General features: G+C 32.9%; 1 non-coding gene across 1 annotated transcript; it reads left to right on the top strand.

Annotated features, from left to right (window-relative positions):
* The first annotated feature begins 669 nt into the window (after window positions 1-669).
* Window positions 670-776, top strand: LOC121226833 (small nucleolar RNA R71). Its single transcript, XR_005924518.1, has one exon. It is a non-coding gene; the product is annotated as a small nucleolar RNA R71 (small nucleolar RNA).
* The last annotated feature ends 10,737 nt before the right edge of the window (window positions 777-11,513 follow it).

Here is an 11,513-nt window from a genome sequence, read left to right as displayed (position 1 = left end):
GTAGGCACACGGGCATGTGTCTACATCGTGTGTGACATACGGTCTGCCCCATGGGCGTGTGATCCAGCTGTGCATCCCCTGCACCCTAATCGAGTTTTTGACACCAACATGAATTTAGCCAATATCTCCTTAAAGCTTGATTTCTTCTTTTGCTGATAAGGTTGCTAAAAACCCGAAAAGGGTTGTCACCTTTGATTTCCTTAACCACCCTAAGAGAAATTTAGATGGTTCTTCTACCCTATATTATAGTTATTGCTATAGGGGTTATTTTGTGGTCTAGAATTGTTACTTGTAAATTTGACTCGATCATGCTCCATGCTAGAGCCGAAGGGTAAACATTCTGAAGTAATCATCTCCTCTCCATTCGCATCACATTGCATTACCGGGTTTACGTACTTATAGAAATTCAAACCATCAATTTTCTTACCAAGAGCTTCAACCTGATTTCCCAACATAGAAACGACATCAATATCAAAAACTCTGGTTGCCTTTACAAGTTTTACTCTCGTAACTTGCCACTAATAATTATTCAGTGTCATCTCCTCAATAAACTCTTAGGCTGCCTCAGGTGTTTTGTTATTTAATGTTTCGCTAGCTGCTGAATCAATCATTTGTCTAGTTGAGGTGTTCAAACCATTATAAAAAGTTTGAACTTGGAGCCACAAAGGTAATCCATGATGATGACACTTCTTCAATAAATCCTTAAACCTCTACCATGTTTCATAAAGTGCCTCAATATCAAATTGAATAAAAAAAGAGATGTATTTCCTCAACTTAGCTGTTTTAGCCGGTGGAAAATATTTTAACAAAAATATCTTAGTCATTTGAGTCCAAGTAGTGATAAAACCTCGTGGTAAATAATTTAATCATTGTTTTCCTTTCTTTTTAACAAGAATGGGAACAACTGTAAGCGTATGACATTATCAGTAACACCATTGATCTTGAAAGTGCTGCAAATCTCTAGAAAGTTAGCAAAATGATCATTCATATCTTCATCTTGTAACCTATCAAAATGAACATAATGTTGTACCATCTAAATTATGTTCAAATTCAGCTCAAAATTGTTTACAGTAATAGTCGGCCTGACAATACTCGATTCAGCCCCAATCAGAGTGGGCTTAGCATAATCATACATAGTACGAGGAGTAGGACTAGCTGAGGTAACTAATTATTTTGATTATCACCCATCTCCACAGTAATATCCTTTTCCTCTTGATTGTCTACTATATTCTGTTGATTTTTCCTTACTTCTTTAACCTCTCTACGATTTCTACAAGCCTCTAGTCATAAACCAAAAGAACTTGTCAGAATCAAACAAAAGAAAAAAAATAAAATGTAAAAATTAAATAAAAAAATATTAAAATAAAAATAAATATGGCTAAATTAATAGAAAGAAAGTTTTCCTAATATTTTAGTCCCCAGAAATGGTGCCAAGAACTTGACGCAGTTGTAAACCAACCAAAAATCTAGTAAGACAAGTGCACCTATCAATTAATAGTATAGCTACAGTGAGCAAAGATATCGTTCCCATAAGGACTAAAAGTACTAGTAATTGCCATCTTTCTATTGTTTAACCGACAACTTGGAATGATTAATTAAAACAAAAATTAACTAAATTAATTAACTAAAGAACACATCAAAGAAAAAATTGGGAAAGTAAACGATTAACAACCAAGTAGCGAGACAATACCCAGGAAAGAATTTAGCTAGATTTCATATGTCATTATCAATCTAAATTATGCAATTTCTTCACTTAGTATTTTGATCCATAGAAATCCCTAAATTATGCTAATATCTTTCTTCAAGACTAAGAGTAACTGACTTTAGGTTGATTAATTGGAATTTCTTTCTAATTAAAATCCCTATTATCGCATTAACTCGATCTATGAATTCACTCATTAGATTTGACTCTAATCCGATACATTTATGTCGTCCTATTTCTATGATTGCATGCAACTCCACTCAATTATACTAGATCTTTTCTTAAATAGGGTCTATTCCTTCTATGATTTAAGCACATCAAACATGGATTGATAATCTAGAAATATTAGATCAAGAATTAAGCACAAAGAAGTGAGAACAATATCCAAGTGTTTATTGCATAAAAATAGAAATCAAATAACAGAATCCATCCTAGAGTTCATCTTCCCTAGGTATTTAGAAAATTAGTTCATGATAGCAAATAAAAACATCTTAAAGACAGTATAACCATAAGAAACAAATAAAGTCATAATAAACTTCAAAGAAATCAAAAGGAGATCTTCAATCTTGATAGAAATTTGCTTCAAAGTCGGCTTCAATTATGTTTTTTGAGTTGTTTTCTTGAGTATTCTATGACGACTCTATCCTTTCTTCTTATTTTTTTCATATATAGGTATTACCCGAAAAACCTAAAACTTATACTTTCTTGCATACTTGGAGTGTAATTTGCGAAATCGATACGGTCTGGCACATGTCTGTGTGGCAGCTCGTGTGACTCTCACATCCATGTGCCCAGCCCGTGTGGCCCTTTTACCTTGCTCTAATTTTTTGATTTTCACTGTGTTTGTCACTTGTTTGTCACTCCTTTTCTCCCAAATGTTCTTCTAAGTATAGAAACAGGAATTGGAAGGATTAGGAGCATAAAATTCACTATTTCAACATAGAATAATCACCCAAAAATGCATTAAGGATGAGATTAAAACATGTTACTTTTGACACTTATCATTAAGCTAGAAAAGTAGAGAAACCAATAAGAAAGTAAGGTTCTTAACCCTTCTGTGTACATAAATGTTAAGAAATGAAGATAAGGATCTACATAACTATTTTAAGGGTTCTGCATTTTATGAAAGTTAATCTTTTAAGATGTAGTGTAAGTTTAACCAATAGGATTTTCGTTGTAAGTTGCTGCTAGGAGAATGGAAGATTTAATGTACAAGAGAAGGAATAAGCTATGTAAACAATAAAGTTTTAGGTAAGTTCCAGACTCCAAGCCTACTGTTATTACCTACAAAATTAGGTATGCCATGTTTGCATTAGCATTAAATATGATGATATAAGCATGCATTACATGACTGTGGGATAAACTCGAAAGGGATAGATGAAGTTAGGATGGGGAAAGGGGAGTGAACCTATTAGTTATTGCCTTGGATGAAGCTCTGGACCTTATGGAGGGAACACTGCGATGTTGGAGCATCAGGGTTAAGTGCTGTAAAGAAGGTAATGGGAGAAGGATTTAGGAAATAAAAATAATGGAAATGTAACACCCCTACCCGTATCTATTGTCGGAATAGGTACGAGGTATTACTGGTGTTTACTGAATATTTTCAGATAATTCTGAGTAATTTATTATTCATATTTTGAAAATAATCATAACGTCTCTTTATTGGGCCCTCGAAGCCCCAAACATACATTAAAAACCAACTAGAATTAAATCGGGATCATAAAAAAATTTCGCAAAATCTTAAATTTTATTTCCATCTAAGTACTTACCATTTCAGTGCTTCTTATAATTAAACATGTTACCATTCAATCAATAGCTTGACACTTGTCTAAGTGTCAGTCATCATTGTTAGTATACTTGCATATATTTCATATAAATTCAACGTTTATATACTTATTTTCGCGACATGTCACACTTGAGTTTAATAATTGTCTTTACTTACATAATTTTTTTGTATCAACATATCAAAGATAATCATATATGTACATGTCATGAAACATATCATTCTCTTACCGTTTCTTCATAAGCATATATCATTCATTTCATTATATCAATATTTTATGCTCCATCATTTCCATACATTTTATGTATATTTATTCCAGTAATAGCTTATATCAAACTTAACATAAATCATATTCCATGTACTTATACTTATTTAATTTATCTATCTTCATAATTATTTCATATAACCATTCGTCATCTGATACATATTACCTGAATATCAATTGTTCAACAGATGTCATAGCGTCTCCCATCCACGGTCTTATTTATCTTTGACATGATGCTATAGTGTCTTTCAACTATGGTCTTACTAATTTTCTGTCATGTTGCCATGGTATCTTTCAAACATGGTCTTACACATTTCATATCAGGTTGCCATGGTATCTTTCAACCATGGTCTTACACATTTCATATCAGGTTACCATGGTATCTTTCAACCATGGTCTTACACATTTCATATCAAGCTGTCATGGTATCTTTCAACCATGGTCTTATACATTTCATATCAGGCTACCATGGTATCTTTCAACCATGGTCTTACACATTTCATATCAGAGAGCACACTCCCGCGAACCTCATCCTTACAGTGGGATTACCAGTCCAGGCTAAATCCCCTGTATTATAAACTCATAGAGTATTGTCGGGATTATCAGTCCAGGCTAAATCCCCTGCAATGACAATTACTCTAATGAGCTTGGATCTGAATTACCAGTCCAGGCTAAATTCAAACCCTAATTTAGATTACCCGTCCGGGCTAAATCCATTTTACACATATTCTTCGGGAGGGCTATATCAAGATAGGATCACCCGTCCGGGCTAGATCCTTTTTACCATCAATTCCTTTTCAGAGATCCATCAAATTTTCCTTTCATTCAATCGGGATTTCTTCCCATTTTATCAAATATATCAATGTTTCATAAATTTTCATACAATGAACATTCAAATCATATTCACATCAATAACATACAATCTCAAGCATTTAAGAATATAATTCAAGTTACACGAACTTACCTCATTGCTTGTTTGTGTTTATAATTTCATTAATCCGATATCTTTTCTTTTCCATGATCAAGTCTCATATTTGAGTCGTCCGGATCTTTATAAATAAATTTGATCATCATTTTCATTCATATCATATTCTAATGCATTTAATTAATGCTCTAGGCAAAATTACTATTTTGCCCCTAAACTTTTAATTAATGACGATTTCATCCTTAGGGTCAGGAAAATAAAATTCTCGCAATTTAATCCTTATTTTCAGCTATTATTCTCATACATATTGATAACAGTCCATGAATTTTATAAAATATCAAAATTTTCCATAATTTCAACACTTTTCAATTTAATCCCTAAAACATGGTTTCCCCCTATCTTTAACTAAATTAATAATTTTATTCATTTTTGTAATTTAAATAATAAAATAATCCATTTCATGCAATTTGGTCATTTCTGACATTTTTACAAAATTGCCCATAAATTTTTACTTTTATTCAATTTAGTCCCTGAGCCTAAAATATGCAAATTAGCCATGCTAAATGAATATTCATATATGTTTTCCTCCTCCTCCTCTCCATTCCACATCCTTAATGTATATAACGCACTTGTAAGTAACATTATCTATATATAATTTTTATTATTTACTTTTATGAATATTCAAGCTGTCCATCTGTGTCATAGTCACTAAATTATTTATATCTGGAGCTATAGAGCTCCAGATTAAGATCCAGAAATTTTTCCTGAAACTAGACTCATATATTTTCTTTCCATAAAATGTTCAGAATTTTTGGTTTAGCCAATAAGTATAGTTTATTCTTTAAAGTTACCCCTGTTCTGTTGTCTGACAGTTCTGACCGTTATTTACTAAAAATTAATTATCTCCTCGTACATAATTTGAATGGTATTCCCATTTATTTATATTAAAAATAGACTCATTCAAGATTATAAACATATAAATTTAAGCCCCTAATTATTTCTATCCAGTTTTTGATGATTTTCCAAAGTCAGAATAGGGGAACCCAAATTCATTCTGAACTTGTCTCACAAAATTCATTATATTTCATGATTTACAAATCCATTTCTTACACCGTTTCTTCTATAGGAAACTAGACTCAATAAGATTTACTCTCATATTTTATTCATCCTATAATTCAATTTCTACAATTTTTGGCGATTTTTCAAATTTAGACTACTGCTGCTGTCCATAACTGTTTTAGTGCAAGATATTAATTACCATGTTATAATACCCTTATTTTCTTTTTCTACACCATTTCTCATTACTTTCTCTTATTTTCTCTTCACTAACATATCAAGAACATAGGACCTTATGTAAGAAAACTCTACTATAACATTATTTCCATGCTTTGTTAAAAATAACAAACTTAAAAACATATTGAAATCTTGATGTACTTACCTTTTCTTATTGACTTCAATCTTTAACTTGATTTTTCTCTCTCCTCCAGCTTCTATTTCTTGAATCCAACTTGATATTCTTGCTCCCCATCATCTCCTTGCTATCTTTCTCTCTTGATGGCTATGGAAATTCTTTCAATTTTTAGGTGAAAATAATGAATTTTTGGAGGAAGGACTAAATTGTAAGAAAAGGAAAACTTTCTTTCTTCTTCTTCTTCTCACGTTAGTTGCATGAGAATGGTGATCATCTTCACCTTCCTTTCCTTACATATATATATTAAATAAAATAATAATAAAATATCATTTAAAAATCAATTCAAAGTATTAATAAACTAATATTTATTTATTTAATTTATCTAAAATATCTCCAACATCATCATTGTCTCTAGATTTCTCTCTCTTCCAATTGACCATTTTTCCCTTTGTGATATTTTAAAATTCCAATCTTAAGTCATCACTTAATTTGGTAAAATTGTAATTTAGTCCCTCATAATTCATCACCTATTCAATTTGGTCCTAATTCATCAATTTTCCTTGGTTTCTAGATCATTCCACCCTTAAAATATTTACACTATTAGTCCTTTAACTTTTCATATTTACACTTTAATCCTTCAAATTTTGAGTATTTACTCTTGGGCCACAAAACTTTTCTCACTTTTACAATTTAATCCTTTCTTGAATCAATATGTCATAATATACTTCCCAAGATTGACATAACTCAAAATTTCCCTTTTTGTCACTTTATTTCCTTATTTTACTATATCACGGATAATATTTTACTATAAAAATTTTTGAGGTATTAGAGGAAAGGTATTTATCGTTACGATGGTATCAACTGGTCCTTTAGGGTGACATCATGATGATGGTGTATGGCGTAAAACCATAGATGAAAGAGGCTATGATAGTCTGATATCAAGTGTGTACCATAAGACCATGGATAAAAGATGCCATGGCAGTAGGGTACAAGTATAAGGTATCCAATATATGGTGTAAGAACATAGATGAAATATGCTATGACAACCAAGTATAATGAGTAAGACCATGGATGAAACACTCCATGCCATCATAAAATAGTACGTCGGGATGATGAACCGATGTAAGACCAGGAATGAATGACAACATGGCATCATACGTTAGTACACCAAGATGGTGTACCAGTGTGAGACCACGAATGAAAGACTCCATAGCATCTGCAGAGATATTTCAGCAGGATAGTAAACACGAAACAGAGATAGTCCGTTGGGACAATAAACACATAATAGAGATAGTCCATTAGGGAAGTAGACACGAGATAAATTTCACCAGGACAATAAACGCAAGGTAAGTCTTTCAGGACAATAAACATGAGGTAGGTCCGAAGGGGCACAAAGAATGAAAAAGAAGGGTATAAGACCATAGCTGAAATATTGCAAACTTAAAGTCCACCCTGGAATAGATGTAATGAGTCCTCAGAACCTTTAGTGAGGAGTATAAGCCTATGTACAATGTATAAGAAAACACACATGTGGAATAAGAGGTAAAAGAAAGTGTAAGTAGAGGCAAACAGATCTTAAGGAATCCACCAATATTGATGAAAGCGGTAACGTGGATGTAATAATCGACAAGGCATGGGAGAAAGCCCAACAAGAACCAGGGAAAGAAGATTGTGCGGGAGTTAACCTAAGAATGAAAAAGATAGTAAGGGAAAATGTTTGAGGATAGCAAGTAAGGATTCGACATAAAGAGCCACAAGGGAGAGCTTAATGAAGTTGTACTCGAGAAGTAGACCTTGTGGAAAGAATAAAAAAAATCACTTCCAGGATAAGAATTTTGTGGAAGAGATAGTGTGTCTACCAAGACTATTCCTCTTTAAGGAAGGTCTAGTGCAGGTACACCGTAGAAAGGATAGCTCCATAAGAAGGAAACGAGAAAGTGAGATTTCAAGCTCGTATAGTCGTAGTAATGAAAAGCTGCTAGTTCAGCAAGTTAGACTGCCTTTCCCTTATGGAGCAGAAAAGTATCCAAGAAAAGGTCGGTGTGAAAGGAAAATTATTGGAAGTAATCCCATCACTCCAAAAAAGAAGGTGGAATGATAACGTGTTCACCAAAATGGTGAGGCCTGTTGAAGGTCGGTACAACGTGGAGGTGACAACAAGTCAATGGAGACTAGTGTGTTTGGGAAGAGGGAGATCTCTAAGGTCTGGTCCAACCATGGAAGTCTTCCAGGGAAAGTATGTCCTAAGAACTTTACCTTGAAGAAGTAAAAAGTAAATTTATGTTTAGTTTATTTTACATCTGTTGCCCTCTAACAACATTGTTATTTGTGAGTGGCTTAGAAAAGGAACTCTCTAAGTTCTTTTGAACTTATGGAGTTGAATAATGTTTGTAGGACTTACGAAGTTGATCGAGGACTCAGAGGAGGGACCAAGCCAGACGTAATAGAGATTGAGGATTGCTATCAAATCGAGTCATGCACATAGGAATGGGGTACTATTGGAGGGTATGCCTCAGAGTCATAAATAGCGAAACTAGATAACACAACTAGAATCTGAATTTTTAGGACTGGTAATCCTTAGCTAAATTTTAATATTCCCTTGTGAACTAATAGCCTGGTTAGAAACTGAACTGTCAGTATCTAAACATTTAGCTGCATAAGGCCCTTAGTTGTAAGAATTATTACTTTCAAATTTTAGTACTCAATAGTTTATTTATAGATTATTTTATAGTAGCTAAGTTAGCAAAATTAAGTATAGGTCCATTGTGATGCTTCATACCCAGAACTGGAGGATGGGTTGGGTGTGGGGTGTTACACTGAGTTTGTTGAATATAAAGATGATGATCCACTCATGTATGACGAAGCAATACAGAGTGCAGATTCCATGACTCCAACTTAGTGTGAGAAAGCTGAAATAGATTCTATGGACTCCAACTCAGTGTGAGAACTTGTAGACTTACCGAAAGGGATAAAACACATAGGGCGTAAGTGGATCTACAAGAAGAAAAGAAATATGGATGGTAAAGTGGAAACTTATCAGGCAAGAATTGTAGTAAAAGGTTATACTTAAAAAAAAACTATCGATTACAAAGAAACCTTCTCTCTGGTTGCCATGCTCAATTTACATATTATTATCCATTACGATGGCTCTCGATTATGAGACATGACAAATGGATGTCAAGATAGTGTTTTTGAATGACTATGTTGAAAAAAGCATCTATATGATGCAATCCATTGGATATATAGCTAAAGGGAACTAGTGTAAAGTTTGCAAACTATTTAGATCCATATATGAACTTAAGCAAACATCTCACTCATGGAATCAAAGATTTGATCAAGCGATCAAAACTTTTGGATTTGAGAAAACATAGAGAAACCTTATGCTTATAAACATTTAGGGGATGAAAATGTGGTATTTCTCATTCTATATGTCGTTGACATTCTACTCACTGGGAATGAGGGACTGTATCGGTTAAACTGTGGTTAACTTAATAGTTTAGCATGAAGCACCTGGAAGAAGATAAGTTTGTTCTAGGCATTAAAATCCTAAGGGATTGAAAGAACAAAGTGATAACGCTGTCTTAGGCTTCATACATAGAAAAGATATTGGAGTGTTATGCAATGACAGATTCAAAGAAGGGAAATCAACTCTCTGTCTCGAGATTTCTTCTTTCTTTGAAGGACTGTCCTAAAACAACTAAAGAAAGGGAGAACATGAGAAAGGTTCCCTATGATTCAACAGTAGGAAGTCTCATGTATGCTATGTGCATGCCCAAGTATCTAGTTTGCATTGGGGTTGGTATGTCAATATCAGGCGAATCCGAGACCAAGACACTGGCAAGAAGTTAAGCATATGCTCAAGTATTTATAGAGAACGAGAGATTATATGCTTGTTTATTTTGGAGGAGATCTTACTCCTATGCGATATACTGGTTTTAACTTCCAATTGTATAGGGATCAAGGAAATCGACATTAGGCTGTGTTTTTGTCCTAAGTGATGGGTCCATTGTATAGAGAAGTGCAAAGTAGAGTTGTACTACTAACTTGTGACAACCCTAATTTGACCCTAGTCGGAAAGTTGTTTCGGGACCACAAAACCGAGTTATAAAAATAATTATAAGTTATATTTCATGATTTTGAAGTGAGTAAATACAAGTGTGAAAATTTCAAGCTTTGATTTGGTCATTTGCATGTGAATTTATTCAATAGGACTAAAATGTGACACTTTTGAAATGTGATAGGTTAATTTAGAATGAGTAAATAATGCATGTGTTTAAAGGAATGGTTTTGCATGTTAAATTGCCCATTTTTAGATAGTGGCCGGCCATGTACTAGTTATGTTATAAAATATGAATTTTCTATTAGTTTTATTTAGTTAAATGATATAATACCATGAATAAATGAAATAAAATAAGGAACTAAAATAGAAAGTGGGTGAAAATAACAAAGTAATCACCTTGTTCATCCCAAAAGCCGAAAGTGAAGAAGAGTTGGGGAGAAGGAACCATTCGGTCACTTAGATCTTCTTTAAGGTATGAGATTCATGTGAATTTTTGAAATGTTAGATAAATTTGAACTAATTACCAAGTTCTTTAGGTAACCCATGTTAGAAATTTTGATATTAGGATGAGTAGAACTTTCGGCCATGGTAGTTTGAGGATTAAGGATTTTATTTCTTGTTAAAATTGGATGAATCTTAGTGTGTGAGTGTTTGAACTAACTAAGGATCAAATAGATGCATAGGTACAAAGTAGGAAGAATCGGCTACTATGGTTGATACTAATGCCGAATGTGAAAATGTTATATTAAATAATGTATGTGATTTGAGTTAATAATATGAAAAGAATATTTAGATGTATTATAATTGATTAAGTATTAAATTAAAAGTTGCTAAAATTGCCATTTCTTTAGCCGAATATGTGTTTGATCAATGAAGAATTTGTTGAAGAATATAGGTGAACTTGGTAAGAGTATTCGGCTTAGTGTATAAATGATATAAAGATTTTAGAAATTATTTTTGGTTAGGTGTATGTATGATTAAGTATATTCGGCAATATAATTAAAGTGAGTACATGATATTATATTATAATTATTGAGCTTAAGTATATGGATATGTGTATATGTGGTCATATAATGACATTTTGGTTTGAAAATTTAATGATAAATTGTTATTTAGGATAGATGAACATTCGGCAAAAAAAATAGCCAAAGTATATATATAAAAAAATATATATAATGAGTTTGATATGTGATTGCCGAATGTGATTAATAAATTCATATTATTGGTTTAAATATTGAATACTCCTATTTGTATTCTTTAAGCTCAAGAGCAAAGGGGAACTAAATCCGATAAAGGGAAGGAAAAAGTAATTGAATAGCCATTGAAGTCGTTCGACAACATCCGAGGTAAGTCTTCGAGTAATGACC

This window comes from Gossypium hirsutum, chromosome A03 (assembly GCF_007990345.1).
Source record: "Gossypium hirsutum isolate 1008001.06 chromosome A03, Gossypium_hirsutum_v2.1, whole genome shotgun sequence".
Taxonomy (NCBI): Eukaryota; Viridiplantae; Streptophyta; class Magnoliopsida; order Malvales; family Malvaceae; genus Gossypium; species Gossypium hirsutum.
Note: the sequence above shows the minus strand (reverse complement) of the source record. Positions and strands in the feature narration are given on the sequence as shown.